The sequence below is a fragment of the Diadema antillarum genome, unplaced genomic scaffold (genome assembly GCF_040938485.1).
Source record: "Diadema antillarum isolate AM-2024a unplaced genomic scaffold, OU_Dant_1.0 seq00001945_RagTag, whole genome shotgun sequence".
Taxonomy (NCBI): domain Eukaryota; kingdom Metazoa; phylum Echinodermata; class Echinoidea; order Diadematoida; family Diadematidae; genus Diadema; species Diadema antillarum.
The window spans coordinates 156,044-173,440 of NW_027272605.1; positions in this window are offsets into that span (position 1 = coordinate 156,044).

Below are 17,397 nucleotides of genomic sequence, written 5' to 3' on the forward strand. Positions count from 1 at the left end.
ATATCTCGGTGAAGGAAGATATTATGATATATATCACATATCAAAATTATGTGAGTCTCGAATTTTGTGTATGTTTGTTGCTGTTTTTCTTTCTTTCTTTTTTCATCTTGGCAACGTTGATGTGATTTTAGCACTTACGTGCTGGATAAGATGCCAAGTAAAATTATGGGGCTAGCATTTCTAAACTTTGATGCACCGTTCAAATTACCCAACTATCAATTAACTTTGATCCTAGGTAAGTGACTGCCTTCATTTGTACTTATAATTTATATTTATTTATTTATTTATCAAGTCTTCTTTAAAAGCATGGTAGTCCCATTCAGTGCCACAAAGGCCTGCTTTACAAAGGAGCCCTGCGTTGATATACATTATACATTGCATGTGTACACAATAAAAAACAAGAACAAAACGAACATACATATATATATATATAGATATGATACAGCTAAAGAACAATTGGTTCGTAAGAACATAAAACACATAAGAAAGAACATAAAACGAGCAGAGAAAATAGATATCTGAATTATTCTTAGCTGGTGCAAAGGGTTCATAGGGTGATGATGTACGATGATGATGTCATTAATCAAGACGCATCAAGCTTTGAATATGTTTACTTCATAATCTCATATCATTCCAAGCCAAAGGCAGTGCATTTGCGTCATGTATTTTAGTATAACGACATTCTGAGCAAAAAGTAAAAGAAAAATCACGAATATGCAAGTAAGCGTATGATTCTAATACATAATATTAATTGCAGGTTATGTTACATATTTTATCTCGCATTAAAAAAAAAATAGTTATATTAATAGAGCACGCGTTTTCCCGCAATTTATGAATAAATCCTCGTTTTGAAAGTTAGATTAGTTTGTTGTTGTTGTTGTTGTTTAACTATTGTCACTCAACTCTTTCTTGTTATTGTTGTGTTGGCTGCGTTATTTGTTCTATAGTGTATATCACCGCAAGTCACAACACCAATATACCACACATTTATGGAAGTTTCCATGATGCAGCGATGCAGAGCTTGAGGAGATTGTGTTATAGTACAGACTGCAACATCCACGGCTGTCAAATGATCCTTTCGATGGTAGATGTACTGGTGCTACAATCTTCACTGGACTGCTTAAATTTGTCCGTCTGCTGTCTGTCTGTCTGTCTGTCTGTCTGTTTGTTTGTTTGTTTGTTTGCTTTTATTTCTGCATTCAATCAGATGCAATTTGAATGCAAACTTCAAAAAGTACAAAGACAAAGAATAACAAGTGCAGTGAAATCAATCGATAACAGTACATAAATAGTCTGTCTGTCTGTCTGTCTCTCTGATGAATGATGTATGAACATGAATGTCCTTTATGTGTGCTCATGTGTCCCTTTTGTATCGAGGCGACGCATGATGATTATTGTGAGCATATATTATGGTATACAATACTTTTTGTAGATGGGTAGTATTAAGGGGGTTGTCTTAAGCTACTGAGATCCTAGGATTTGAGAGCAAATTTTTCAGAAAAAAATGACCAAACTCTTGAAGGAATGCCCCCTGATCTATCTATCTATATATCTCTCCCTCCCCCACCCCTCTCTCTCTCTCTCTCTCTCTCTTTATCATATAATATATGGATAGATAGATCTACATATCCACATGAATGGTACATGTAAAATTAGCGAATATAGACGTATGTGTATAATATGCATGCCATTGTGGAGACAACATATAGCAATTAAGCTATGTGAATAATATGTATGCACTATTTCTGGCCATATGTATGTATATATATATATATATATATATATATTCATATATTGCCAACAAAACTTGCATGGGAGACATAATTATAGCTGCGATGTTGAGTTGCAACCCCTTTTATTGAGTTTTCGGGCTAATTGCCCCTTCGTCAGAATCTACAATGACAATGCGTTAAAGAACAAGTCCACCTTCATATGCATGTGGATTGAGTAAATGCAGCAATATTAATAGAACACATCAGTGAGAGTTTGGCGAAAATCAGACAATCTGTTCAAAAGTTATGAATTTTTCAAGTATCTGCGCAGTCACTGCTGAATGAGAAGACTAGTGTGCGCCACATGCGTAGAATGATATTTAGGGAAAATATAAAGTGAATTTCACAAATTTTTGTGTTTTGAAGAAAGTGCACATTTTCTCGACTTGTCGCTGAGGTATGTTAAGGGTAATATCGTTCCCCCTGCCTTTTGAAAGAGGCAAGTGAAAAGTTAAAATATGTTGAATTTTCGTTATATTTTCTTTATATCATTCTACACAATCATGTGACATCGCAAGCTGTAGTAGTCTTCTCCTCAAGCAGTTACTGAGCAGAAACTTAAAAGATTCATAACTTTTTAATCGGATTGTCCGATTTTCTTCAAACTCTCACAAATGTGTTCTAGTAATATTGCCTCATTCACTTAATCCATATGTCTACGTGGTGAACGTGTCCTTTAACAGCATTCAGCCAAAATTAACCACGGTGTAAAATCAAACTGAACTCAGCTAACCTTAATTACACAAATTCTATATTTGTCTTGTGAGTGGAAGGCGGTGTCTTCTTTAAAAGGAATCCTTTTGGAATATAATACATATTATATATATATATGTACATATACAAAAAATAATTATATATATAATAACGAACACTGCAAGGGGCCGAAGAATATTGTTTTATTTTTAGCATGCGTGTTCTGCGCATTATGTGAGGGTATTTTCAGTTTTAGAATGCACTTATAGCAAATCAAGATGCTGATTGAAACATTGTAACTATATAACCTTAGCGAGAAGAAGACTGAGGAGAGGTTCATAGTAATTTGCCATAATAATTGTCTACCTTATGTATACCTCATCAGGCTGACAATAGTACTTGATTTCAATTTCAGCATTTGTTCAGTGGAAGATTTATAGGACAATGCAGTGTTTAAAACCTGCAATAATCAATTTGATATTGTGAAACGAAATTGTTGTAATTACAAATTCAATTAAATTCCAGATAAAGAGCTCAAATGAGATAAATCGAATATGAACAAAATTAGGTATGAATTGGCTTTTTGTCTACATGCAATTCTTATTTTTTTTTTGTATATTGATAATTATTTGAAATGCAAAGCAAATAAATGAAATCAGAACTTCTTTCTGTCAAGAAGTTTGCTCTAAGATTAAAACTAAAATAGACAAAAATAGCAAACAGCTATTCAAGTCGAACAAATTTTTATATGATTCCCATTACAATTTAAAACGAAGAGTTCAAAACATGGAATAAAAGGAACATGAACAGGACTATATAGGTATGATTCTTTTCTTCTTCTTTTTTTGTCGATGGATATAAAATATTAGTAAAATAAATGTTGGATTGTAAATATGTAAATATATATATATATATATATATATATATTGAAAAAACTGCTAAACGTAACACTTTCTAAAGAAAAACACGTCAACTCTACTGTGAATGAAAGAAGAGACAAGTTATGCAATTCCTCATTTGGTGTATTTCTTCAGTACTTGATAATTATTTGAAACGCAAAGCAAATGAATAAAATCAGAACTTCTTTCTAGTAGGATTAAGATTAGATTGCAATAAATAAACATTACATCAAGCGGAAAAAACAAGGATACAAAGAATGCTTTGTTATATTGAATAATCAAATTTATCGTTATTTCCGCGAAACAATTATATTAAAGACATAATTTACCATTTGCAGACAAAACAAAAAAACAGCATTAGTGCCTTAAAATAGCTCTAAAATGTGAGTTAGGGATAGAAACAACCACTGTAAAATCAATATTAAGTATTGTTAAATATACAAAATCTGAACAATAGTTATAATAAAAATGCTTCCAGATCAAACCGTCTACAGTTACGGTTTAATGAGAAAAATACAGATATCTCCATATATTGTAGGTTTTATCGCTTAAATTATATATGATACTCGGATGTTTTGTGGCATACAATTGACCTATACACATATGCATTAATTGTCATATCTTGAACATTTTTTAAATCACTGTTCCTAAAGGTAAACAGGACCTTTAATGTCGCAATCACATCTGTAGATAAGATAAGGCCAGAATATCACCTTTTCACAGCGTGTTACTGTCAAAATTATTATCATATTCTATCATATAATATGATATTATATCATATCATTGATCCTCTTTACAAAGCCATCACTTCACTTCTTTTTGCTGTAGTAATAATAATCATAGTTATTGTCATTAAAATATATAACAATTGTGAATTTATATCACGCAGTTTCTGTAGAAATGTATTCAAACGTGCAAAACAATTTAATCAAAATAAAAGAGAAACAGACAGATTAATAAACAAATAACATGAATCAGTTCTTCACCTAAAAGTTCACAATAAGGATACAGAATTAAAAGGAAATGATGATAACGTAAATCGAATCATAACTAGCAAAAGGTTTCTGAAGAGCCTGCAGAAATGTGTTGCAAAATACATTGTGATAACTTCATTATTTTGATAATACAATTCCATGTGAAGAATATGTATTTCTTTCGATTTGTTCATTCATAATGGACAATCAGAATGGTTTCTTGCTATACTCCGATCAATAAATTTAAATCGAAGGTAATCGATATCTACTCCGAAATTGCACAGAACACTGAATGAAAGACAAATATATCATTTTTTAAAGTCAATATTTATACAACAATAGTAATAGATTGACCGAAAGAAAGTAGACCTAATTCCTCTCTCGAAGAAAACAAACAAAAATACTTTAATTTTACGGTTTATATTTTTACTCATCTTGAATGCATATACCTAGTATATTTTGAAGGATAAGAACACCGTTTTTTTTTTTCAAGATTCAAGATTCAACTTTGTTTTCACTTCCATCAAATAAACAAAGAAATTATGTAAATTGCATATGTACAGGATAATTGTAATACTTACAGAACATAATTTGACAAGGTACACATGAAAATGAGAAGTAGATGCGATTACATCTTTGTTAATATATATAAAGCGTATTGGTAGGTTATCTCGGGGGCAAAAGATTAATAATAATCTGAGCCATTTTTCTCATTTGAAGTATCATAATATCGTAATTCTACGCATAAATGGAGTAAGCTGAATATCCCTCTGTAAACTTTTGAAGGCCTTCAGCACAATGATTACAGATAACTCCATGTATAAGAAATTAGGAGCTCATAAAACCAAATTGAACTTTGATTATATTTCTTCACTTTCGTTTAAAAATGTATACAAAACATAATATTCTCTCATAGTAATTCTATTTCATTTTAATTTTAATTACAAATCTAACTGATGAGGATCTTATTCACGATAAGTACAGACAATGACGATGATCCAATCCAATTTATGTACAATAATAATCGAAGAATTTTATATAGGCCTACTTATAACATCACTTGCAACACTGGAGTCATATACTAAGAACCAAAGTGGGGGGGGAGTAAATCAAAAGCATAGCTTGTATTACTTAGGCCTTTAAACAAAATCAAATGTCATCACTATGAGACACATAATAACAATTAACAGCACAATCATATAAACAGAATATATGAAATATATATATTAAAATATGAATATATAGAACATATAGAACATATTAAAAAAACACAGCAATAACAAAAACTGAAGCTCCGCATTGAGAGAGAGAGAGAGAGAAAGAGAGAGAGAGAGAGAGATAAGAGGTGAGGATATGAAATAGATGAGATAAGCCGAGATGAGATTGGAGAGAAGATAATTATGAAGAGAGAAGAGGATATCAAGCAGGAGGATTGATATTTTCAAACAGAATATTTTTTGATAGTTTATTCCTAAATTGCTTCTAAAGATTAGTCAACGTAGATATTTCTTTTAAACTTGTGCCCGATAAATTTCAGAGTTTAGGCCCTGTGCACATGTAAAAATTTTAATAGCAGATAATGTTCAATTCAAAGGTAAATGCAGCGAGTTCGGCTGTCTTGTTGAGTTGTTATGAAGCGAACTATTTTGATAAACATTTCAGATAATATTCTCGGAAGTTCATTACAATTGAATTTATGCATTAACTCTCCTAATTGAAAATAATATAAATCATGAATTTGAAGAATCTTATGTTCTTAAATGGTGATGATGATGATGATGATGACGGCGATGATAACGATAATGATGTGGTGGTGGTGATGATGATAGTGATGATGACATATAGTAATAAAAACATGGATATTGGACTTGAGCCGGTATGGAACAATACTTACAAATGCTGAAGTGTTCCAGCTGTCAGCAATCCAGACAGTGCAATTGTCAGTGTATAGTTCGATATTTAACACAACAGAAAAACAAACAAACAATACATTGCATCATAAAAGTAATAAACTACACACCAATACTCAACCAGTGAAATTATTCCCATTATTGTCTTTTGTTTTAATCCATCAGTTGGTGACAGTATTGACAACCACTTATGATTGATAGATTTTAAACTCCTTTTATACAGTGTAATGCCAACTTCAAGATCTGTGTTCGTAACTCTATTCTCTGTTCACTATCTCTATTCAATGCAATTTAATCTTTATATTTATATCCAATTTATTATGATTTATGGTAATTATAAAATACATGCGTATTATTTGTGAGCAATTACAAAAGTATATAGATGTAAAACAATGAAAACAATAAAGGAACAATGAAATGAGATTAGGATGAAAACGTATGGTAAAATATATAAACATTATAAAATATATAACATTATGTAATATTACGTAATGCAGTGTATCAAAGTTCTGTGTGCAAATGATCTGAAAATGGGATGTCCGTAAAAAGCCAAAACATCTCTCACAAACCATTTCACTTCAAGTATTATTTTGCATCATCGCATGTTACTTTTGTGTGGAATGAATTGGTCTCCTAAATGCAGATCATATCTCCATGAAGTGACACCATGCTTGTTTATTGGCTATGAAAAAAAAAAAAGAAATCACTTCGATCTGTTATATCCACTGATAATTACTAAATCACAAGAAACGTATATTAGCTAGCAGCAGTTCGTTGCGAGATAACTGGACAAGCGAAAAGAATCATTTAAAAAATGTACTTCTTTAACCGTAAAATGCTGCTGTGATACTCTGAAATACGCGCTTTATACCCAATTACTCAAAGAAAATTAAGATATGACATAGTCTATAGGCCCTTACCTGGCGAACAAAATTATGCACAAAATTGATAGTGCGCAAGATATGGTTATATAGGGTTTTTATGAACTACTTTTATTTCTTTTTCTTTTTTGTTTTAGTTCTTATGGGCATTATTGCTATTGTTTTATATCTAAAATATTGATATGACTAAACAAGTTCCTATGTGAAATACAGCTTAAAATTGTCAAAGTCAAGGAACATTTCTTTGGTCGTCATATCAAAGCTATAGTGGAATGCCAAGCATACTCATGATTGTCATAAACAAACAAAATACAACTCTTCGCGTAAACTTGCACAAATTTCAAAGAGATTCCACTCCTTCTATATAACACCTCTCTGCTTCCACCGATGTCAATGACCCGGAATAGGCAGAAGACATTGACCTTTAAGCAGGTTGGGGATGGCTTGCGGAGTAGAGAATGTTGCCTGAATAAGCTCGGTGAGCGGCGGGTCAAGGTTATCCGACTTGACAGCCAAGCGTGGAAATCCACGAGTCGGTCACGGCGGCGGCGGCGCTATACAACATCACTTCAAGGCGAGAGGCTCTCGGAAGGTTTTAAGGAAAGGGCCTATTTATAATACGGTAGAAAATAAACTTGTCTCGTGTTAAATTTAGGTTTCCCTCCTCCCCATCCCCCTCCCCCATTGACTTTCTCCCTTATGTATACTTGATCCATCCGTCCCTCGTTTCTCTCGTTATTATTCTATCTCTTTCCTTTCTCTTAATTCGTGCATGACATCGACTTATATAGAGATTTGTCCAGGGTGTTTGTTTCGCATAAGTTAGGTTTCCATAATATAGTTTCGTTTGTATTGTTCAACAGTATATCAGTCATATAATTTGTTCTATCATGTGTGGGGGATGCATCCTACAGGCAAATGCTTTTTAACGTTCCTTCCCATTTCCAGCATTTCCGTATACTTGAAATATTCTGTAAACCTATATTGTATTGCGTATTGTGATGTAATTCATGTATTGAATTTCCGTCAAATATTTGCATGCTTCTGTTGGAAATGGAAAAATATAATGGAATACACCCTACAAGCACTGCTTTTTAAAGCATTCCTCCCCATTTTCAGCATTTCCGTATACTTGAAATATTCTGTAAACCTATATATTTTATTGCGTATTGTGGTGTAATTCATGTATTAACTTTCTGTCAAGTATTATGTTTCTGTTGGAAATGAAAAAATAAATAACTAAACGAATAACGAATCAATTCTCTTTCTCACTATATCTTCGAACGAAGCAAGTTCGTCAGTGCCGTTTCCTGTCATCACATTTGCAATTCACAATAGTTCAGTTTCCTTTTCGAGCTTTACGCCTCTCTTTCATATACGTGGGCCCATTCTGAACAAAGCTATAAGGTACTTCACTGCAAACAATTTAGATAGAATTTAGATATTCACGTTGCATGCCCCATCCCCCACCCCCGCAACACAACAACAACACAAGAAGAAATAAGGTATACACGTGACGCTATTCAGAGGTTGATCGAATAGGCCAACTTGTTGACTTTTAATTCAAAAGGATGATATGGACATCCCCTCCCCCGTGTCCAGCTGTTCAGTGAAGGTGTTTCCTGCTGTATTCTGATTTATAATAGCTTTCTCTTTCAGCTGGTCTGCGTGATTTGCAATTCCTTCACCTGTCTCTGTTTTCGTAATGACCAATAGCCTGAACTTGTTTGTATTATCATTAGATCTTGCGAGGTATAGGACGAGGTCGAACAAGCTTTTCACTTCTCAATACTTCGAATCCAGTGTGCAATCATACTACTTCTGACGACGTTTAATAGGTTTGTAACCTTAACTTACAGGTGGTCAGAACTTACGGGTGGTCAGAAAATTTTCAGTATTGTTTTTTCTTTTTTCTTTTCAGCGAGTATATTGTGCATTCGATCACAAGGTATACGATCAGCTTTACCATCCAATCAGTCAATGGATATTTCTTCCGCCTGTAACTCACAAACACTTGTCATACACTGCAAAAAGTCCGGTGTCAAATATGAAACACCGAGCTGGTGTTAAATTTCCGGTCCTCATTCATGGTGTTATAGATTAACACCTCCGGGTGTCATTTCAAAATTTTAAATAGTTTTTTTGATAGTTTCTTAGTTACTGCACTTCTTGTTAATTTTGAACTTCAATAAGACGATAAAGAATTTTCCGATAAAGTACTTGATTTTTGAAAAAATGTGTAAACACATTTACACCACAGTAACACCAGTTGGTGTGGTCCCCTATTGAAGCTGGAAGGGTGTTATACCATTGAAATTAACACCACCAATATCAAATCAACACCATGCGGTGTCATTGTTGAATTAACTCTAGCGCAGTGTAAAAAATATCACCAGCCACAGTGTCAAATTAACACCAGGAAGTGCCAGGCGAACACCTTTTAACACCGTCACAATACATTTTCAACACCTGTGGGTGTGGTCCTCTATTGAAGTTTGATCAGTGTTAGATTTAACACCCGTGGTGTTAAATCTAACACCGATGTCTTTACAGTGTATATACTTAGAATCCAGCTTGCATGCATTGCATGATATTATCATCCGGCAAACCTCGGGCAAGCTTTCATGTTGTCAAGAAGAACAGTTGTAAGAAAGTCTTGCATAGAATGTGGATAAACCAGTATATTCCACTCTATAGGAGCAGGAGTCTATCAGAACTACAATTCTCGCTTAATACAGGCATATATTGGGGCTTTTGTGTCCGTTATAAACTACATGTACTATTAGTACACAAAAGCGTACAGTAAATAACAGTTATCATGACACTATTCAGTGTGGAAATTAATGCTGTTCAGAGCAAGTTTTGCGTGAAATGGATTTCCTAGACTGATGACATAGTGAAAATGAAAATCGTCACTAAAGCAGGCTAGATAAGAATAGAATAAAATAAAATGTAAATGTGTTGACAATCTGGGTTTGTGTGTAATGTGAGTACGTATGATCCGCCTACAAACAATGCAATTGGCAGGACCTATAGACATGCTAGGGTATCACAAGTCACTGAATATAACAAATTCTTTTACTGTGATCCTCTTAATTTTCTCCACACCCCACCCCCCTATGTTTTTTCACATTATTTACACTCATAGGCAAGATCACGAACATAATATTCACACTTTCTGATACCAGCACCAGCTGCATTAAAAAGCTTGTGTCACAACCCGCAGAAAGTTTGTCCGAAACTTGCCTGACATATAGCTATAACTAAAGCATGCAAACTGTATCATGAATGTGGGTGGAATAGCTTGTTACTATATAGGTATAGCTAGCGGAAAAACTGCAATAAATTGATTATTAACATACTAAAGAATATAAACCGATAAATAGATATATCAAGTACTGCTTCATAATAATTATAATCATAATAGGCCTACCAATTTCAACAAGAACTGGAATGATGCCTATATTATATCAAAGCTTTGAATATGTTTATGTCTTGCTTTACTCGTAAATCAAAACAAAACACAATCACACGCAAACAACAAACTATATCATATATATATATATATATATATATATATATATATATATATATATATTGTTTATGTATGTATGTAGCTATGTATGTATGTATATGCATAACATTGCCCTCTCATACAACTTTCTTTTCCGTCTCTATCACTATATCGGAAAAAAGTGGGGAAAACCAAATAGACACTTCCTTTTACTGTTTGCATTCTTTCAAGGTAGTCAACATTTCAAAGTACAAATTTACACGTCACATCCTGTGTCACCAACAAAATTTGTTTGTTATGTCTTTTCAGATCCTATTAATTCATAACATTTTCTCCCCACATCATCTAGGTCAATCGATGCAAAGTATGAGCCGATGACATCTACAGAGTTAGTTGCTGCCATTTTTACAAGAATACTCCTTTTTCTCACATATATTACAAAAATAATAGCAGAAAAATTATGTTATAAAATGGAATATATTTCGTGTAGACAATTCGTATAATATTATATTTTTAAAAAAAAAAGAATGATGACGGCGATAAATAGCCACCAACAGACTTTATAGAAGACCATATAAGTTAGTAATTTCATCAGTCAGGATTTGAATCATATAAGTTTTTATCACTCACAGGAAATCATACCAACAGGAAAACTCGTTTGCCAAGCATTCCAAGAAAAGGATTGATGCAGGGAAGTGAGTACCAAATATTTCGCTTTATTCTTATAATTTGACATGCTTTATTTCTGAAATTTTAACCCAAAAAAAAGTTTTGATTCACAGAATACAGGAAGAGTGTTCATTTGTTTCCAGCTCTATGTTTTCTTCTTTTCTCAGAGTCAGCGTAACACATAACGGCGTGTACGTGAAAACATAGATATGACATGAAGGAGAAGTCAGAGTATAATATCCCCATGACATCATAGTATTGACGTGTAAAATACGCTGTTCCTGCAGCTATACGTTTGTCCTCCTGGGATCTGCCACACTGTGGTTTACAATTTTCATGCAATTCCGTGACGAGGAGGGGCGGGGGAATACTTAAATGTCCATATTATCTACAATACATTTAACAGTTATATTTAGACGTTATATAAATAGTTTCAGGATGATACGTTGATTACATCATTATGACGTATTGAGAGATCCAAGCTCTGCTTTTTAGTGCACCGTGCGCTCTTTACAATCGTTGGTATACTTGTCAATGCATTGTTTTTCTTGTTATTCAACTTATTTGCACACTTCTTTTTGTGATACACTTTGTGATCCACACTGTATTATGTATTTCTTACAAACTGCTGAAACACTGTGATTGTGTATGCTCTTTATTTTGTTTCACCCTAATATTGGATGGAAAATAGATGATAATTGAATTGATTGGAATGAATTAATTCATTCTCTAACAGTTTAACAAAAAGACGTAACGATGATAATGAAACATATAATGAAAGTATAATATCAACAATAACACGGAGACCATCAAGATTTCCTATGTGACCGTTTTTTTTCCAAATCTTTAATATGATTTTATTAAATTATCGGTGCTATTTAGGTGGATGTTTTAAAGATCAAAACTGCACTTTAAGACCAGAAGACAGACTGCCACTGCATGTCACGCACGTTCACTTTTTAGGTGCAATCTTATATTACAATCTTGTACAAGATAAAATCTGTGATTAAAACATAGCAATCAGGGGATTCGTTCAATCCACAGACAACTCGATAGGCCATCCTGCTCATGGTTAGTCAAAGACACCCACATCAGAATCAGAGAAAAATCAATACCAATTTTACGCGCGTCAATGAAATTCCACAATTAAGGGTTATAGTCTGACGCCAAACTGCCACCTTCAGATAAACTTTTGGTGAAATTGGGAAAGCTTAATAAGTTAGCTAGCAGAAGTTTTCACCACGGAACTGCCGTAGATGTGAATGCATGCCTCATAGATTTCATATAGGGATGGACAATTTGCGAAAAATGGTGATGATGTGTGACAGATTGCGTTGTAGTGTAGTATAAAGTGGAGCTCATGTGATGGTTGTGGAAACCCGGAATCCGAATGGTTGTTCCTTCATACCACCAATGGGATCCCGAAAATCAAATTCTCCACAGTGCCAATCGGCTACCAGTTACTTTCTGTTCTCCTTACGTAATTGACAAAGCCATTAGGTTTCAACGGTCATGCGATCAAATTTATATGGGATAAGACTTTCCACTTTCCAGGGGCGGATCAAGGAATCCGGGGATGGGGGGTGGCAAAGCAGTTTATCTACTACTTCCGTGTTTAATTAGTACTTCTGGGTTTAATTAGTTCTTCCGGGTTTCATCACAAGGATACTAGTAGTTTCCTTTTTTTTTTTAAAGATAATTTTCTTTTTATTTCTTTTATTAAAAAAAAAGAAAACACAATTACGGGGGCACCCGGCGCGCCCCCTCCTGGAGCCGCCACTGCTTTCAGTGGTTAGTTTTAATCAATGGTTCGTAAATTATTATTTTCAATTCGCAAATCCTTATCTCTTTGAGCCAATCGCCTCAAATACCCTTGTTCATATTGATCACCAGACCTTGTGTACATACAGTCACTTAATCAGGTTTTGGCAATGCCTTAGCTTGTTGATTAAAGTATCAGAATACAAAATGAAACAGTTCCAAACTTAGTTGACAAACGTGTGTTGTTTTGCAAATTTAGATTTTATTCAAACTAACTTTGAAAATGTTAATAGGTTTGAGACTATTTCACAAATCACGACATTTAGCAATGATTACAGCAACCTGGTCCTCAATATTTGAAATGAAATGAATCAATTCGCATTCAATAATACTCTTTCCGCCAGCTTTGCATGTTTTTCATTGTTTTCTTTTTCTGTTTATCTGCCTATAGATATCTCTCTCCCTCTCCATTAGTCCTGGGGGTGTTTCATCAACGTTTGTCAGCGCTGACAACTTGAATCACCATAGTAACAGTCAGTGACCAGAGCATCTCAGCCAATCAAAACCAAGGATTTTGCTGAACATTGTCAGCGCTGACAAACGTTGATGAAACACCCCCCTGTTTATGCTTTCATTCTCTCTCACTCTATTCATGTTTATTTCTTACCTTCTCGTCCTCCATTTTCCTCTCTAGTTCTTTTTTTTTCTCTTTCCCATATTCTTTTTTTTCCCTCTCAGTTATCCCTTCAACCTATCTTCCGATCTGTCGATACCTTTACAAATACAAAAGGCGCTGAACTACAGTATTAACTTCTTCTTCTTTTTTCATTCTGAATTTCCGATAACAACTCGGAAGCTGGATATTCAGACAGAACGCCCGGACACTCACGTCCGGCTACCAACTTTCGATAGCTGCAGCTCTGATTTGGGAGAGAGAGAGAGAGAGAGAGGGGAGAGAGAGAGAGGGAGAGAGAACGGGCGGAGAAAGAAAAAAAGACACAACTTGAATGTGAATGTGAAAGTGAATGTCTTTGTTCAACTCTGCCCTTGTGACCTGTGTCCCCTCGATACTCTGCTGGTTTGGCTCCTTGTTCTGCTCGAAACGTCTCTTCCAATGGCTATTAATTTTTCTCCTCCTCCTCCTCCTCCTCTTCCTTCTCCTTCTTTTCTGTTTCCCTCTCCTTTATCCTCCTTTCATTCTTCTTTTCCTTCATCTCCTCCTTTTAACAGTTCGTTTATCTTAACTGTACGGGAGGCAGGAGTGGACAATTATTCTTACTCGTTTTGAAAATGCTTCCCTTGCTTAAGTTTCTAGTCACAGACGATCAAAGTTGACTGTCAAGAGGTTTTCCTACAACGAAACCTTGTTGTCTAGTCCTCTGTGCTTGCTTATTTATTCTTCCCCATTAGCAAGTTGCAACCGAACATGCTGAATTACACTTCAAGCAAGGCAAACTTGCTGGTATGCATTTTTTGCACTTTTATTGCGGATTGTGCAGTCATCCAGTGCAAAGTTCATAGTTGCGACTGTAATTCACAAAAGCTGATTTAAGAGATTGATGGTGAAAGTGCAGATTGAAGCACTGATGTAGTTTGCTTAATTTGAACAAGAGATGGCGCTCTTGCGAATAAAGACAATGCACCGAACGTGATGCAAACTTTTGCCATATATTATGACCTTCGCCAGCTTTGTTTGGAATTATTAGTTGGTGTTGTTGTTGTTGTTGTTGTTTTAATGCAGGAGGTAATAACAGTTGCTTTAGAACTGACTTCTCATCTCCCACCCCCACCCCACAGAAGAAAAAGAAATATGAATATTTTCTTTTTCTTCTTCTTCTTTGTTAATATCTGACAGGAGTGTTGTAAGACAATGACTTCATATTTGTCTCATTTCAATCACTTTATTTCAGTGTGAATGATGTTAATATTTTCCATTTCATAAAATGCTACAACTACTTTTTTTTTCTACTCACAATCACCAATATAACTCTCATCTCTTTTCTTGGCTTTCCATCAACAAAACCCATCTTCACTTCTCACTATCATCACTATCATTAGTATACTCATCCTCATCTCATCTAACTACAGGCCTCAAGCTTATCATCAAGTTGTACCAGCACTGTTATCATCATCTCCATCGCGTCCACTTCCGACATGACTTTCATCCCTCTTCAGCATAACTCATCTTTAACCCGGTGAGGACGGGCTGAATTTGCTTCAACACGCAATAATTTCCCATAGACACTTGCCCGAGTATACTCGGGACTCGTCCTCAACAGGTTAACCATTTGCATTGTTTGCATTTCCATCATTTCATTAATTTTAGTCAGTATTTGGTCATCTCACAATTGTTAATACCACTGACACATAAGCAGTATTGTGGTCATCTCACAATTGTCATTTTTGAAGTTAGTATTTTCTTATTACTTTATTTTTCTTGACTCGCATTTGACAAATATACTTATCGGTTTTTGCAAACAAACTCTTCATATATATATTTTTTTTCATTATGATGAATTCCAGTTTACATGAAGATGGTGAATAAGGGAAATAATAGTTTTGTCAATGAAGTTCCATTGTACTCGCAAAATCTGGTATTCCGTGTTCGTTGTAATGGGGTTTGCTTGGTTGTATCACTAGTACTTATGCAACAACCTCTCAATTACAATGTATGTTGTTTTCATTGTATGTGATATTGGTTTTGATAAGTCATGTTACTTGTTTCATAGGAATAAAGCAACAATATGTACAGGGCTGTAGTATTGTGAATTCAAGATAAACAAAGAACTTAAAAAGTAACTTACAAACCGAGCTTAAAGAATAAGTCAAGCACACACACAAAAAAAAGAGACAACAATTACAACAGAATTGATTGGATGTTCTTTCCATTTAATTCAGTTGTACATGACTACAAACACATAATTACTGTCTGCTCTCGTCTGGACTAGAATCACTGCTAATAGAAAATTACATGTCTGACAGAGATAATATATACTTACAGTATGCACAATTTGGAGTGAAAGAAAAGGTTTGAATATCAATGACAAAGGGAACCATACTTGATATTGTTAAATAAATTTATACATAGCACAGATTACAGAATCGTTTGAGTGGTAACTCGTATAATATGGATGCACATTTGTTTCCACCAGAGTTCGTTGAGAGAAACACAATATTCGTTCCCAGACTGCGAACACTGCTAAAAAACAACGATGCTCAACTTGGTTACAGCGATAAGAAATATGTGTGGCAGTGAAGACTAGGAGGATGATTTATTAATAATGAAAATATATATCCATGTAGTCCACAGGCTAGCTCAATGCAAACATTACAGTCCATCGATACATCTCATGCGTGGATATACAGTTCTTCTCTTGCAGTCGCTTTTCTAACACTATTTTTGTCTAGGTGCGTCACACAGGCAGTGGAATACTGCGTAATGCTTTGGATTACATATTTGCACTCTGTTGCAAGGGGAAAATGTGTGATGACTCATCAACCTGCTGAAATAATTATTGTTATCCTGGGCCTCAAGTTCATGCACAGCTCCTCAAAACGTGCAACCAAAATCGAGGTTACCATGACACCAGGTGGGCAACAACCAATCAGCTTTGAGATGGTTAGTTCTTTGGTTGTCCCATGGCACCGCCAGGTACGCAGAGACAAATGATGCTGATGGATCTAGTTTCACGTCACACAAGATTATATATGAAGAGATCCATCACCTTTTTCAACTCTCTTGGGACCGAAAATACCATGCGATGATACAAAATAAAAATTTGGCACGGACTTCAAGAATGACAGTTATGCTGCTTCATGTCCAGTTGATCACAAACAGCACATGGACAATCCAACTTGCCATTCTGGCTGTTTTTGTTTTGGATGTTTTTTTTCCCCCCGCCTTTCCCCACTCAGTTCAATTTTTTTTTTCCATTTGAGAGCACCATACACCAGACGGTTTGTCACAATCTGTTGCAACCATTTGTCTACTGTCAGTTCTTTCCCATCGCCGTACTGTATCAAAGTTATAGCTTGATACAAGTGCAATGTCTGAAACGAATACCCATCTTTATATCCATGCACATTGCCTCTGAAATGAAAGCAATTTACAGTTTCTAATTAATATATATTAAGTAGGGCATGCATCCATTTTTCACAAGCTCATACAGCTCAAACCTGGCATTATTCTGGAAATAATGAAGTTTAACTCATCATGCCATTCTATAACATGCTAAAACTACATTTCAACTAGCGATAAAATATAAATGTTCAAACTTCTATACAACCACTTTAATATGCGCTTTGATATCTTTTTGATAAAGGG